Source organism: Equus caballus, chromosome 4 (assembly GCF_041296265.1).
Source record: "Equus caballus isolate H_3958 breed thoroughbred chromosome 4, TB-T2T, whole genome shotgun sequence".
NCBI classification, from domain to species: domain Eukaryota; kingdom Metazoa; phylum Chordata; class Mammalia; order Perissodactyla; family Equidae; genus Equus; species Equus caballus.
In genome coordinates, this window is record NC_091687.1 from 10,923,648 (window position 1) to 10,940,332 (window position 16,685).

Genomic DNA, 16,685 nt, shown 5'->3' on the forward strand with positions numbered 1-16,685 from the left:
TGTGGCTCCAAGCAAGAATAAAAGGAAAAGTGAAGCTGATATAACAGCATAAATATATATATATATATACACATATATATGCATAGCAGCATAAATATATATATATGCATAGCAGCATGAATGTACTCCACCCTGGTGACTTTTTCTGAGCACGGAGGTAGACCCGGGTGAATGGTGGGATACAGATAAAACCCCAGTTGCTATATTTGTGCATACACAAGGGTGTGCCCAGTATTTTCTTTCTAGGTTTAGAGACAAAGTAGAAAATCCCAGACATAATACCACAATAGCACTAAAAAAATTAAAATCCAAGAGAGCATTGCACTGTAGTTATGAGAAGCCATATAAAACTGTTTAGCAATTTACAATCCCAAGTTCATCAAATTGTACAGTTGTGAAATTTAATCCTTTTGCAACTTTTATTGAACTTAAGAGAAATATAGTTTGTCCCAGGGTGATTTGCATAAAGTTGCCTACTGTCATTATTTTAAGTTTGAGTCTTTCAAGAGATGCAGTACACTTTTTTATTCTTTTCCGAAATTTTAATATTTTTACCAATACAAATTGACTTTGGTGCTTGTCTTCAGCGCTGCTTTGTTTCCATCCACTCCTGCAAATTATGGTGTTTACTTAATGCCAAAATTTTTCCCTTTTTTAGAACTACCTGGATCCTCTCCTCTGTTCACTATGGCAGAGAGAATAATACCCATCCCCTCAAAGATGTCTATGTCCTGATCCCTGGAACCTCTGAATATCTTAGGTTACACAGCAAGGGGCATTAAGGTTGCAAATGGAATTAATCAGCTAATCAGCTGATTTTAAGATAGGGAAGCTATCCTCCATTATCCGGATGGGCTCAATGTATCACAAGAGTCCTTAAAAGTGGAAGAAGGAATTGGAAGTGAGAAACAGAGAGATGGCAATATGATGGAGCTCATTTTGAAGGTGGAGGAAGGAGGGCATGAGCCAAGGAAATCAGGCAGCCTCTAGAATGATCCTGCTGATGCCTTGATCTTAGCCTAGTGAAATCCGTGTAGGACTTCTGAACTGTAAGATAATAAATTTGTGTTGTTTTAAGCCATTAAGTTTGTGAGAACTTCTCATAGCAGCAATGGAAAACTAATACCTTTGTGTTGTCTTGTTTTTGGCCTTTCCTCTGCACGGATTCCGTTCCCATTGAAATCCTGAATAACCTTCAGGCCAAATCCAAAGATCATAGTACCTATTCACCCTTCCTGATCTTCTTTCTTTCTGTCAGAAAAATTAATTTAGTTAATGAAACTACTGAATAATCCTGAAGTCAACAAAGATGCCTGCTGTTATAAAGGTATAAAGGTATGCAGTTTTTAAAAATGACCTTAGAAGCAAGCATATAAGTGAAATACCATTTGCCAATACTTCTAAAATCTTTCAGTAGCCAGTAATTTCTTGAATGGCTATAAAATATTGAGCACGGCCTTGTAGATAAGATAAAAATTGAGATTATACATATGGCAAAGTCCTTGGGAATACATGGAAGACACCCATGTTGGGCAAATGTCAGCCGAGAGGAGAAGAGGCAGAGATGGAGAGACAGGAAATGAGAAATAGACGGATGATTTTTTAAATGGATAAAAAGTGAAAGACAGAAAACAAAGAAAGGAGGAGCATGTGGCAAAAATAAGGACTCCTGAGAGTCTTGGTGTCTTGACCATGAATAATACCCAACAAATATTTACCGAAGAACTGACTTGTATACTGTGATTCCTTCTCAGTGAAAAGCCAAGAAGAGGTTAACGCTATTTAACATACATCTTAGACATGATTAAAGTCTAATTAAAATTTAACATTTTCTAGAATTTCATTTCATATTACAGGACTTTAATAATTTTTTACTAATTCGCAGTATCTACTGGTAAGGAATCTACCCAATCTTCAGAAAGCGATCAGATTCAGAATGTAAATAAATACTTCTAACAATTCTTTCATTCATTATATAAGACTTAGGGGCTTGTAACTGGAGAAAAAATAGAACTACCATATGATCCAGCATTCCACTTCCGAGTATATATCTTAAGGAAATGGAATCACTATCTTGAAGAGCTAATTGCACCCCCATGTTCACTGCAGCATTATATTTATGATAGCCAAGACATGGGAGCAACCTAAGAGTCCACTGAAGGATGAATGGATAAAGAAAATGTGGTATAAATATGTACAATGGAATATTATTCAGCCTACAAAAAAGAAGGAAATCCTGTTGTTTGTGACAACATGGATGCAGCTTTAGGACATTATGCTAAGTGAAATAAGTCAGACAGAGAAAGATAAATACTGTATGATCTCACATATGTAGAATCTGAAAACCTGAACTCATAGAAACAGAGGGCAGATTGGTGGTTGTGGGCAGGGGTCTAGGGGTTAAATGGGAATAAAGGAAGGCAGTCAAAGGGTACAAACTTCCAGTTATACAATGAATAAGTCCTGAGGATGTAATGTACAGAACGGCAACTAAAGTTAACAATACCGTGGGGCTGGGCCCACTATGTGTGGCATAGTGGTTAAGTTCAGCACGCTCCACTTTGGTGGCCCAGGTTGGCAGGTTTGGATCCCAGGTTCAGACCTATATCACTTGTCAGTTATGCTGTGGCAGCGCCCCACATGCAAAATAGAGGAAGATTGGCACAGTTGTTAGCTCAGGGCTAATCTTCCTCAAGCAAAAAGAAGAGGAAAGATTGGCAATGTATGTTAGCTCAAGGCAAATCTTCCTCAGCAAAATAAAATAAAATAAAGTTAACAACACTGTATTGTATATTTGAAAGTTGCTAAGAGAGTAGAACTTAAAAGTTCTCACCACACACACAAAAATTATAACTATGTGATCTGATGGATGTGTTAACTGATGTGTTATTGTGGTAATCATTTTGCAATGTATACATATATTAAATCATTATGTAATCACCTTAAACTTATACAATGTTTTAAGTCAATTATATTTCAATAAAGCTGGGGAAAAAAAAAAACGCAACCAATACTCATTCTGAACATTACTTGGTTGTCAGAAATACTGAGTCAGGGGGCCGGCCCCGTGGCTGAGTGGTTAAGTTCACGTGCTCTGCTTCAGCACTCCAGGGTTTCACCGGTTCAGATCCTGGGTGCAGCCCTAGCACCGCTCATCAGGCCATGCTGAGGCAGCATCCCACACAGCAGAACCGGAAGGACCTACAACTAGAATATACAGCTATGTACCGGGGGGCTTTGGGGAGAAGAAGAAGAAAAACAAAGATTGGCCACAGATGTTAGCTCAGGGCCAATCTTTAAAAAAAAAAAAAAAAAAGAAATACTGAATCAGGATTTATTTTATATGAAATTCAACCCTGATTTATGATTTATGATTAAGTCAGATTTTAAAGTCCTTCTCATCACTGTAGAAGATATAGACAATAGTCAGTCCAACATGTCAGAAATCTAACTTTCAGAAAAGTTGTCACCTTTTCTACTCACTCTCTGCCTTTTTTCAATGCAAATTACCAAGGAAGCGAAGAAGAGTAATCACAGGATGAGAGCTCTGCCACAGACCTGAGAGTAAGCTGAGTAACCTGAGAGATCAAGAGGATTGAAGGCCCCAGGAGGAAGGGCTCCAGGAAAAAGGAGATCTGATAGATAATATGATGAACATTTTGAAAGCATTAAGAACACTTGGACATCAAATTACACAGGTGAAACGACAAGGCAAATATCCAAAGACAAACAAGTGTTTAGAAAAGAAAATGCCACCATACTTCTCTATTTGATTCTATGGTAAATGATATTTACATCATCAACATGATATAAACATTCACTGTTGGTTTATCAAAAATGATGATGTTACCCAACTGGGAGGATGGAGAAAGTTGGCAGGCAGGTGTTTTATAGAGCCATATCTTTATCTATCAAATTGTAAGTCAGCAGATAATGTCTGTAGTTGAAAAAACAAGAAACGACAGTGTAGGCCCATTATTGAGAAAAATGAAGATAAATACTAAAAGAAACGGATACAAAAGCTAAAAACACTAGCCTTGGAGAGAGGGAGTTTCAGTATTATTTGATTTTTATTTGTCTGTGTCAGTTTGGTAATTATTTATTGTGGTAGGCTGAATAATGCTCCCACTCAAACATGCTCGTGTCCTAAATCCTGGGAACCTGTGAATATGCTACTTCACATGGCAAAAAAAGTTGGCAGATGTGATTAATTTAAGGATCTTGTTTTGGGTTTTTTGTGTGTGTGTGAGGAAGATTGGCCCTGAGCTAACAGCTGTGCCAACCTCCCTCTATTTTATGTGGGACACTGCTACAGCATGGCTTGATGAGTGGTGCTAGGTCCACACCCAGGATCCAAACCCACAAACCCTGGGCTGCCAAAGTGGAGGGCGCAAATTTAACAACTACACCACCAGGCCAGCCCCTAAAGATCTTGAGATTAGGAAATTATCCTGGATTTCCTGGTAAACCCAATGTAATCATAAAAGTCCTTGTAAGAGGGAAGCAGGAGGGGCAGAGCCAGAAAGATGTGATGATAGCAGTAGAGGCTGGAGTGATGTGATGGCTTGCTTTGAAGATGGAAGCAGGCCAGGAGCCAAGGAATGTGAGGAACCTCCAGAAGCTGGAAAAGGCAAAGAATAGGATTCTCCCCTGAAGCCTCCAGCAGGAACACAGCCCCGCCAACCCATGTTAGATTTCCAACCTCCAGAACCGTAAAATAATAAATTTGTTTTTGTTTTAAGCCACTAAATGTATGGTAATCTGCTTCAGCAGCAATAGGAAATTAGTACATTTATTTAGAAAAAAAGATGTAAGGTAAAACATGCTCAGACATGAATTATAGAGAACTTGCCATCTACTGACAAAGGTAGTTCAAAATGAAAGAATAAATTTATCGGAATTAAAAAAGAGTTGATAATTTTAATATACGATTATGTGATTACATTTTTTTTTAAAGATTGGCACCTGGGCTAACAACTGTTGCCAATCCGTTTTTTTTTCTTTTTTTCCTGCTTTATCTCCCCAAACCCCCCCGTACACGGTTGTATATCTTAGTTGCAGGTCCTTCCAGTTGTGGGATGTGGGACGCCGCCTCAACGTGGCCTGACGAGCAGTGCTATGTCCGCGCCCAGGATCCGAACCCTGGGCCGCCGCGGCAGAGCGCACAAACTTAACCACTCGGCCACGGAGCCAGCCCTGTGATTACTTCTTATGCATTAGGATGAGGTTAGGTAACTTAAGGCTAGTCATACGTGAGCCAATGCTTAGCCACATTCTAATATTCTCTACCATGTGTACTTTTCGTTATCCCTCCCACTTTTTCCTTCCCATTCCTCTGCTATCTTCTTTCTTCCTGTCACTGATACACCGTTGGGATAGCTGCCTGGCTCCCAGTCCAGTGATTCTATCATATCCTGGAATGCTCCCTGTATCAGTCAGGGTTCTCCAGAGAAACAGAGCCAATTAAGTACAGAGAGACTTATTTAAATGAATTGGCCTACATGACTGTGGGGGCTGCACGTCCAAAATCCATAGATTCCTCAGGCAGCCTGGAAACTCAGGCAGGAGTTGATGCCATAGTCTTGAGTTTGAAATCTGCAGGGCAGGCCAGCAGGCTGGAAACTTAGGAGTTGACATTGCAGTCTTGAGACAGAATTTCCTCTTTTCTAGGAAACCTCAGGTTTTGCTCTTCAGGCCTTTAACTGATTGGATGAAGCCCACCCACATTATTGAGAGTCACCTCTTTTACTTAAAATGAACTCATTGAAGATGTTAACCACATCTACAAAATGCCTTCACAGGCTTTAATTAAATAACTGGTTACTGTAACCTAGCCAAGTCGACGCATAAAATTAACCATCACAGCCCCCAATTCCTGAGCGGTAGGTGGCAGGCACCATGTTTGTGCTCTGTGACTTCTGCTCACAGACGCCTGGTTCAAGAGTGGACCCATGACTCCCACCAGACCATTCAGAGGCCTTACCCAGGACTTCCTAAGGAAACTGGAAAAACAACTTTTGCCCTCTCTGGCTTGGTGAGAGCCATGAGGTGTGAGGATTGGAAGATATCAGTGGCCTTATGAACAGTCAGTCTTTTGGTGCTGGAAGAGACTGAAGTCAACCAATGGAAAGAAATAGACAAGATCTGGACAAAGAGTTCCAATTGTCAATTTTTAGTGGTTGAATTTTTTTCAACTGTATGATCTACTCTCTTAGCATTCCCTTTTTTCCTGAGCTGGAGTGAGCTAGATTTATGTCACGTGCAACCAAGAGTCTTGATTAAGACAGAGGGTATGATGTCATTGGGCTGTACGCAAATGCTCATGTTTCCCTCTTCTCTGGGTGTATGGTGGGATTAACTGCTCTGAATAGGTGTGACTATGTGACTTCGTTTGTCAATGAATTATCAGCGGAAATATGTCATTTTCAGAGCCAGTGCAAGATTTGCCAGCTTCTCTGTGCCTGCAGTGACTGTGGAAACACATGTCACCAGCTGTATCCAACAGCTGAGTTCCTGAGTGACAGTGAGGAGCAGAGACTCCCAGCAAACTGGCACTGCACGTGGAGCATGAACAAGCAATAAGCCTTTGTGATGTTGTGCCACCGAGATTTTGAAGTTTTCTGTTACTGCAGTATAACCTAGCTTATCTTGATTAACACAGAAGGCACTCATCTTCATAATTTTTTCCGTGATTCATTCATTTAAAAAATTGCTATTGATCTAATATAGGGATATAACAGTACACGAAATAGACAGAATTCCTGCCTTATCTAGTGAATAAGAAAGACAAACAAGCAATTCCAATATTGTGTGGTATGTGCCAACTAACATGCAGGACACAAAGGGAGCACACGCCTGTGTAGTCAGGGAAGATGTGGAAAGGCTTCCTAGATGAGTGACACCTAGGGTGTGATGTCAAAGATTAGAAGCGAGTAGTGATGAGTGGTTGATGTGGAAGTTGTGATGCGACGTGAAAGATGTGTGAAGGGGAAGTAGGAGGTCGGAGGGGGAGGGGTGGAGAGATTTTCTCCAGGCACAGAAACAGCAGGGGTAAGAACACAGAGAGAGGCGGTATCCCGCTTTACACATTAACCCCCTCCACCCCACCCTCTACTCTTTCTAGGCTGAAGTGGGATCGCAACATACCCACTGATAAAAATGGGAAGCTGTTATGTAGTGGTGTTAATTGCCAACTCACTGCTTACCTTCAGAGTAATGCCATCTTTGTACAGCAGTGTTTGGGCAATTATTTGAATATTTTACCGCATTTGAACTTGATATTTTATAAAAATCAAGGAAAAAATGAAAGTGCGGCTGTTAACAACAGAATAATTGAGACAAAGGCCAAAACAATCATTAGATTTGCCTACAGTTGTGAATCTTTAGCCTAAATCAGATGCTCACTGGACTTGAAGTGGATTGTCTGTGAGTTCAAATGTGAAAGAAAAGAACTATATTATAGCACATTTAGGAAATACTGGAAATTTATCCTTGACAATTGTGTCTAAAACACAATTCAGTGACAAAGGAAATGGAGAGGCTGTTAATATTATGGATTGATAATTACCACCCATAAATATTCTAATGATTCAAAGAAAGAAAGAACATGGTATCAATGGGAATAGGGATGCAACTTGCTAAAGAATCTGTTAATAAGAGAAAGCTGGAATTCAAATTTCTCTCAGTAATTTTTCAAAGTTCATAAGACATTAACAAAAATGGCATCAATACTTCGCAAAATCTACATCATCAACTTCTTTCCAACATGAAAATAAATTTTGTCTACTAAATATCGCCACAAATGAGTGAGAGAATGAGAATGTGAGTTAAGAAATTAATTTATCATATTTAATGTTTAATCTATGTTTTAAATATATGTGTATACATACGGCAGGGGTTAAAAATGAAAACCTTTATACAATAATTGGGAATTTTACAATACTTATAATATTAAAAAACTGGTACATCCCATATCTTTTGCTCATTTACCTTTCATACTTTTTTTTGAACTGCAGTATGTACAAAACCAAGCAACTACTTATAATCTCGGAGCTAGATCTGTGTTTGTGTATCTGTAGCGAGGGAAACGGTAAGTAACTAGAGATGAGACTAGAGAGTTAAGCAGACATTAGATAGTGCAAGCCTGCATAAGATCCACAAAGGAGTTCAGACAATCCTGAGATTAATGGCAGTACCAAGGAGTTTAGGCAGAGGAGCTACAGTAGCCCCTTATCTGTGGTTTAGCTTTCCATGATGGCCATTACCCGTGGTCAACTGCAGTCCAAAAACACAGTATAATTAGATATTTTGAGGGACCACATTCACATAACTTTTATTATAGTATATTGTCATAATTGTCCTATTTTATTATTGTTGTTAATCTCTTATTGTGCCTAATTTATAACTTGGACTTTATCATAAGTATGTATGTATAGGAAATAACATAGTATATATAGGGTTCCATTCAGGCATCCACTGGGAGTTTTGGAGCATATCCCCCAAGATTAAAGGGGAGGGGCTACTGTACATGATCCTATCTGCCTTCAGAAGATCATGATGGTTGCAGTGTGAAGAGTGGATTTAGGGGAGGAAACAAGTAAACCTATTGAATTTATATTGTAGTAATAGTAAGCAGGTGATAAAGGCTTGGATTAGGGAGGTGGCAGTAGAAATGGAGTGGGATGGGTGATTTTGAAACATAGGAAGAAGGAAGGTTTAACAGAGCCTGGTGATAGAGTAGAAAATTCAAAGTAGACATTTAGATTTCTGGCTTTGGGCATTTCGGTGGCTGATGGCATCCATTCAGTTTGGACAGGCTGTGTGTGAGTCGGGCTCCTATAAAACACCTGAAAGATATCAAATAGGGAATTGAATATATGGGTTTCAAGCTTAGGAGTGAGCTCACGTCTAGAAGTCATCAACATATAGGAAGTAAAACCACGCACATGGATGAGATCATCCAAGAAGAATGTGTAGACTAGACTAGAGTGATCAAAACTTAGAATTCCTTGGAACGGCAATATTTAAGCAAAGACAGAAGTGTCCAAAGGACAATGATGAGTGTCCAGAAAGGAAACAAACAATGAAGTGTGGTATTAGAGAAGCTAAGAGATTGTTTCAAAAAGGAAGGAATGGTCAAGATCTTCAAATGCTGTTGAAACATTAGGAACTAAGAGATTTCATGTAATAGGGATGATATTGGTGACTTTATTTTAATTTTATTTTAATCAAGAGTATTTTCAGAGCAGCATTGGGAATGAAAGCCTGATTACAAATGATTGAGGAATAACTTGGAGGTGAGGAAGTAGAGACAGCAAGCACACAAAATTTTCTCAAAAATTTCCTTTAGTGAAAGGAAGGAGAATTTGGGTAGAAGCTAGAGGAAGACAGGATATGTATGAGGGAGACACTTTAAACAAATGAGAACGCTAATGGCAAGAAACCAGCAGAGTGAGAGGTTGAAGATACAACAAAAAGAGAATAATTGACGGAGAAGGGTCCTCAAGTAGACAGGAGGAGCTGAAATCCAGAATAGACAGAATGATGGCCCTGTATTGGGAAAAGAATAAAGAAAAGGATGGGTATAGTTCAGTTGCAGAAGTTGCAGGTTTGATTATAAGAACTAACATGCACTATCTCAGGAAATTTTTTAACTTTTTTCTTTTTCTTTTTTTCTTTCTTTTGAGGAAGATGAGCCCTGAGCTAACAACTGCCGCCAATCTTCCTCTTTTTGCTTAGGAAGACTGGCCCTAACATCTGTACCCATTTTCCTCTACTTTATATGTGGGATGTCAGCCACAACATGGCTTGACAAGTGGGGTGTAAGTCAGCACCCAGGATCCGAACTGGCAAACGCTTGGCTGCCGAAGCAGAACATGGAACTTAACTGCTGTACCACTGGGCTGGCTCCACATGTAATTTTTAATTCTTATAATAAACAGTAAAAGTATTAAAAAAGAGAGTAATAGAACTTGTTCAAATGTCCTGCTTATTAATACTATTTTCTCTGACCCCCAAGTCTTAAACCACTTAGATATATAGGACCAAACCAGACATTCCTTCTTTTGTAAGGTGCCTGATACAATCTCTGGAATATAGTAAATATTCAATAAATGCTAATTTAATTCCCTTTCCTTGGCAGACTCTGGACTCAAATAGGCAGCTGGTTCACGACTGAGGGCATCTAATTCTTCCTTCTGGCTTCTCAGATCTGTACCTTCTGGTGTAATCCTCTTTACCTACCAGATCCCTGCTGACTACAAATACCTTCTGTTCTGGTTTATCTGTACCTCTACCCTTTTCCAGGACAAATCAATTAGTTTATGATAGCATAATTCATTTTAATGAAGTATATTAAAGACTAAATTCCTATTTTGCATGAAGATATGAAGGTATTCTGTATATGGGCACACACACACACAAGAATATAGGAGCTACTAGAAACTGATGCTAGGTATGTGGTAATTCCTCTGAAAAATAATACAATTTACAAAACCGAACAAAAACTAAAATGGGTATCAATTTTCATAGTGACGGATGCCGAACAGAGGCATATTTTCAGACTTTGTCAAAATGTATCAAAGAGACCTTAAAAATATCACATTGGGGTCTTCATTTACTAGTGATGAAAATGCACAATTTCATTTATATTAACAAGTATTTATTTATTTATTTATTAGTAACAAGTATAAACACTTGCTCAAGGTTGAAACACTATGAAGAAACCTTTAGAGAAGTAGGGAAATTAAATGGAACCAAGCATATCTCTTATCTCGTTCCAGGGAAATATTTCTTTTAGAAAATCAATCCAGGCAGACAATAGCTTCTGAAACATGAATACTTGATTACCTAACAGGAAGAACCAATTTTGGAATTAGTTCAGTGATAGGAGGACAATGTAAAATATCTCATCCCATGTACCTTAACTATATCTTAAATAAAAGAATATAAAAAGACTACACAGCTGCAAATCCAAAACTTTATCTAATAAGTGTATTATTAACATTTCTCTTAATATATCAGAAAAGATTAAAAGAAACAATATAAAAGTATTTTCAGCTATACAATTTCAGGGATTCCATGACAAAAAGGATTTTTGCTGAAGATTCCATTGTTTACATACATTTTTTTCTATATAGAAAATGTTTATATCTACTACAATTTTACCTAATTTAACCCTGGGCTAAGTGAATCATGTAATTAGACAACAGACTTCTTCATTTAAGACTTACATGTACTTGCCACATGCCAGATACTGTTCTAGGCATGCTGCAGATATTAACTCATTTAATCTTAAAACTATGTAATAGAATATGGTAAAAGAATAATTAAAAAATTAAAATTGTTACTTTTCATCTTTCCATCCTACCCCATCATATGTAGTCAGTAAAAGAACAGTAAAGTCCAGTGAAAAGATATTTAACTTGGACTCCTAAGATCTGAGTTAGTTTCAGACTCTATTTAGGGTTCTGTGTGACCTTGGTTAAGTTACCGAAACCAGAACTTCCCAAACCTGCCTGATGATCCGAATTCGAAGGAGGGTGTTATAATTACAAATACAACTACTTATAGTTGTTCTATTTTTATATAACTATATATATAACTTTATATTTTTATATGACAATATATATAAGGTTTCACCCAAGACTTTCTAATTGACTTTGTTTAGAGTGGGTCTTGAGAATCTGAATTTCCTTTAAAGATATACAGGTGACAGGGCTGCCCTGTGGCCGAGTGGTTAAGTTCGCGCACTCCGCTTCGGCAGCCTGGGGTTTCACCAGTTCGGGTCCTGGGCGCGGACCTGGCACCACTCATCAAGCCATGCTGAGGTGGCATCCTACATGACAGAACCACAAGGACCTACAACTAGAATATACAACTATTTACTGGGAGGGCTTTGGGGAGAAAAAAAAAGAAAAAGAAGATTGGCAACAGATGTTAGCTCAGGTGCCCATCTTTAAATAAAAAAGAGAGATACAGGTGCTTCGGATGAGCAGTGACACTTGGGAACCATTGATCTAACAGTCTTATCCTCCAATTGCCTGACAGAAAAAGCATGCAAACACGTGGTCCACAAGGATGGACATGAAGGGGAGAATTATAAAGGCCTAAACTGTCAGACCTCCATTCTTTGTGCATTCTCACAATAGGGGCCACAGCCAAAATGACATCTAGAAGATCTAAGTCCAAACAGAACCATTAGGAAAGTTATCATACAAGTGACTGTCATCTACAGACCTACCCCTCCAAGGCCTGAGATGAATAAAAGTGAAGCAGGAAACTGAGGCAATGGTCTCACTAATTCAGATTATAAAACAAATGATCTTTACCTGAATTTGCAGAAAATGCGCACACACACCTAAAAGTTTCCGAGGTGATTATCTGGATTTTTTGCCTTAAAGGCATCAACTAGTCATCGTAATATACTTCTTATTTTCATCCCTAAAATATTTTGAGTACTCACGCCTGACACCATGAAGGATACAAAGATGAATAAAACAAAGTGCCTGTCTCCAAGGCGGTAAAGACATAGCCATAAACACAATTGCAGTTCAAGTTTGAAAAACTTAAGTTTGGCTGAATTTTAGAGATTCTGCAGGCAATCAATGATAAGCCAGAAATGTCCATATTATAAATATATTCTGGCGTAAGTGTCATATCAAGCTAGTAACCACGGGATAAAGTCTTACGAGGAACAGAGCATTTGAGAGTCTCAACATAAAGCTTGAGTTCAAGTTTGCCTCTGCTCCTTGACGATTCGTAGCAAGTCTTGAACTTCTCTGAGCTTATATTTTTGAACATCTCAAGTCTCACAAAGTTGCTGTGAAAACAAAGTGAAATAATACAAATGTTAAAGTGTCATGAGTATTACAGACAATGTTTCTAACTGTACTAATAACATGTATTTTGAGTTGTTTTTCCACCAATAGTGATAAATCGCTAATAACCAACTACTTTCTAATCTGACCCCCGATACACCTGAGACTTTTGTTGTCACCAGTCGTTACTATATGTAGTTAATGTACATTCATATTTTTATGAATTGGTGTATAATAAGCATGTGTATAAAATATGCATATTATATAGCCATGAATATAGTTAAATGTATGTGTTTATATGTGCATACATCTTTCAAAAAAGAAACATTGAAGCCACCAAGCTAACGGGCAAAATTTCATCTACTTTAGGAATAGACATTGGATAAAAACTCACAGGATTACATATTTTATTCTGTTTCTGATTAAACAATGATGGGAATGACAGAACATTCACAGGAATGCTCACTTTCATGTTTCAGACAAACATGTAATTGCAGGTAAAATTATTATTCTACAGACACATGAGTAATGCTTTAATAGAAAATTCCAGTTAAATGACTGCAGGAGACGAATCATTAATTCTAAAACATGATTTTGACAAAAGCATGCCTACCTCAGACTTGCCCTAAAAGCATCTATTAGCTTAAGTAGCAGCAGAGGTAAGAATTGTAGTTACTAAAACCTCTCTCCTTTTACTTTTTGCTCATACTATATTTGTTGATACATACAGTTGGATCATAAATAATAAAAATTAAACTCACAAGTCAAGAAACCTAAGCGTTATTTTAAAACAGAATCCTTCACGTTGCTCGAGTTCCCCAGGCAGCAAATTTACGAATGCTTACGAGTTCTACCGGATCTTAGTGCTAATTATTAATAATACGCACTTACCATTATGCCCTTTCATCCAAGTACCTCAAAGAGCTTTTAAAAGATTAATTTGCTATTTCTTAGAACATCTCTGAGGGGCGGCCTGGTAGAAAGTTATTATTATCTCTATTTTACAGGCAAAGAAACTAGGGCACGGAGAGGTTAAGTGACTTTGCCAGGGTCATACCGTGAATAAAGAACAAAACAGGGACTCAAGATCATTGTTCTCATTTCTAGTTCAGTATATTATTTATTATATGGTTGTTTAATACACTTCAATGTATTTCAATTCTAGGAAAATTGAGAATAATGTATTTGAATAATCTAAGAACTAAAGGCAAGTGGGAGTCCCTCATGTTTTGTGTTCAAAAACGCTGCTATACAGGAAGATAGAATAAAAACTAATAACTAGTCTTTGGTTGGCAGCTGTAGCTATTATTTATAGGGCTTTTGCTATTTGTGGCTTTCTGAAGCCTCTGCTCAAAATGATCCACTCTCTCTGACTGCTTTAAGCTAAGTTAGCATAGCTGTGAACCACCAAGCAGCAGACGAGACAGGCGGACTAAGGAGCTGAGGTTGTCTTTCATCGTGCTGGCATTGCTCACTTTTCTTGAAGTCATCCTCCTTCTAGTTCTCATTCAACAGATATTTGTGCAATTTATCATCCTCAGTCCTTCGTCTGTGGCCAGTTTAAACGAAGCTGTCTACTGTCAATGATTAAATTTTTAAATTAAAATAATATAATATTTCATTTTACAAGTTTATGATGCTCTACTAGTTACCACTGTCACATTCAGTTTCTTGTAAGCCTGACCTTTACAGCCCTTAGGCGGCCACTAGCATTTGAGTATTAGCCTGTAGATGGGCATATATCACCACATGGGAATTTTTAAAATTTAATATTTCGGCAATTTTCCCAAGAAAAGGGAGGGAGAAAGGAGAAGTGGTTTTGAAAATGTGCTCAATGAAGTGAGACTACCGTTGGCTTAGAGGCGGTAATACAAGCCCGCGGTGTTTCCAACTTCAGCCCAGATCCTCCCCAGAGCTCTAGACCCACCTAGCAACTGCCATTAGACAACACCACTGGTACTCCAAACTCACCAGGTCCAAAATTTTCTGCATCCCCTCCCCGATGCCATCCCAACCCTTCCTTCTCTCATTTGGTAAAATATACCTTTATCCTCCTCAAAAAGCAAAACAGAGCATCATTATTGCCATTTCCATTCTCCTCCCCAGTACCTGTTCCCAGTAATCAATTCTCACAATCAGCTGATTTGGCATCCTGAATACTTTAGGATTCTAGCTTCTTCGGATGCCCACTGCCAATCACATAAAGGTCCTTATCCTTTTCCTTCTGGCTTTCCGTAACGGCGGCCCGTTGTCTACAAGCTGAGGCCCTGCTCCTCCCCTTAACTAATCTGTCCTCCACCAACAGCTTAAATTGCAAACCCGCCCAGGGTCATTCCTCTAGTCACCGCCTCACCGACGCAGGAAAGATAGTTCATGACCTGGCTCCTGTCTGCTTCTCCAGATTCATCTTTTTCAGCAACCCAGAGTTGAAATTTTAAACCCTGTAATTACTATTCACAACTCCCAACACCCATTTTTCGTCCCTGTGCTGCATGTCCTTTTTGTTAGGGTCTGGATTTGCCATCCCACCTATTTTTCTGCCGAAAAAAATCCTTAATTTATCTTTAAAATCTAACGCAGTTTGTAAGGTCATCCGCTCTTTCCTCTGTATACCTTAATATACCATACTTCCAATCACTAGTATTTGCTTTCATGTCTGCCCATTAGGCTGGGCATTTCTTGAATGGGTTGTGCCAAGCACGGAGCTGGTACTCAACGGGGGGCGGCGGGGGGCGGGGGGGAATAGGGAATGAATAAATGTCAAGAGATAAAACTCTGTAGCTGCTATCGGACGGCAGGCAAACGATCTATTTCGAACCTGTGGATTCAATAAAGCAACCGATTTGTGGAACTACTTGTAATTTAAGCTATCAAATCAGAGGATGGGGCCGCAGGATGAGTTCAGCGCCACACGAGGCACCAGACCTGCCGTGTCGTAGGGCGCTGAGCCCCCTCGGAAAAGGACCCCACACCATCCGCGGAGGCCAGCCCTCCAGGGACCAGCAGTTAGAAACGAGGCCCAGGGCAGCCACCGAGACCCTCCAGCCAGGGCGGACGACTGACCCATCTCCGCGGATTCGGCCCGCGATCAGCCACGTCGCCGGCGCCACTCTGGAGAACCCCAGCCACAGGACGGAGCGGCCTCCATCCTAGGACGCCTGGGACAAGGGGCTGCCCCCTGGAAGCAAGATGGCGGCCTCCGCCCTCCCCTTCTTCTCCCAAGAACCCCCTCCCGGTCCCCAGAAGGGAGACAAGGACGTCGCGGCGCCGACGCCGAGATCCGGGATCCTCCGCGAAGCCCGCGGCCACTCCCGAGCCCCCGGGAGGTGACTTCACCTCGCCAGGCGCAGAGGGCCAGGGGTGGGGCCAGCCGCAAGGCAGCGCGGCCCGCCCTCGGCACGCAGAGGGCAGACGCCGGGAGCCCGCGCCCTCCCGGCCATTGTTCTCCAGCCCCGGCCCCCGGCGCCCTCCTCTCCGCCGCGGACAGGAAGTTGCTCCCCAGCCGGCCCCGCCCCGCTCGCAGCGCTCCGGAAGTGATCTGCGGCGGCTGCTGCAGAGCGGCCAGGAGGAGGGTGTATCTCCGGAGAGCCGAGCGTCCCTGGTCCTCCTCCTCCTGCCGCCCAGGCTCCGCCGCCGCCCGTCGGACTCCTCCTCCTGCCGCTCCGGCGCGGAGCCGCCCAGACAAGGGCCGAGCGCTCGCCGGCGGGAACCAGCTCAGCCGCGGCTTCCGGAGCCCGCGGGCGGCGGACCGGCTTGCGGTGCAGGTGAGCGATGCCCGGCCGGGCCGCCCCGCGGGGGGGGTTGGGGCCGCCCGGGCGGCGGCGGGGGTGTGTCCGGGCGGCGGCGGGCCGAGGCCCAGGCGCAGGG

At 40.7% G+C, this 16,685-nt stretch overlaps 1 protein-coding gene and 1 non-coding gene across 2 annotated transcripts in view; one reads left to right on the top strand and one right to left on the bottom strand.

The window, feature by feature from the left end:
- Positions 1-12,307: 12,307 nt before the first annotated feature.
- LOC106783038 (uncharacterized) lies at positions 12,308-16,022 on the bottom strand. Its single transcript, XR_011437724.1, has 2 exons — positions 15,882-16,022; positions 12,308-12,820 (listed from the first exon to the last, which is right to left on the bottom strand). It is a non-coding gene; the product is annotated as an uncharacterized protein (transcript).
- The window catches only part of RALA (RAS like proto-oncogene A), a 72,689-nt gene continuing 71,536 nt past the window's right edge, over positions 15,533-16,685 (top strand). The window contains exon 1 of the mRNA XM_023638944.2: positions 15,533-16,582. The gene's annotated coding sequence lies outside the window, so the exon portion shown is untranslated. The remainder of the gene's footprint in view (positions 16,583-16,685) is intronic.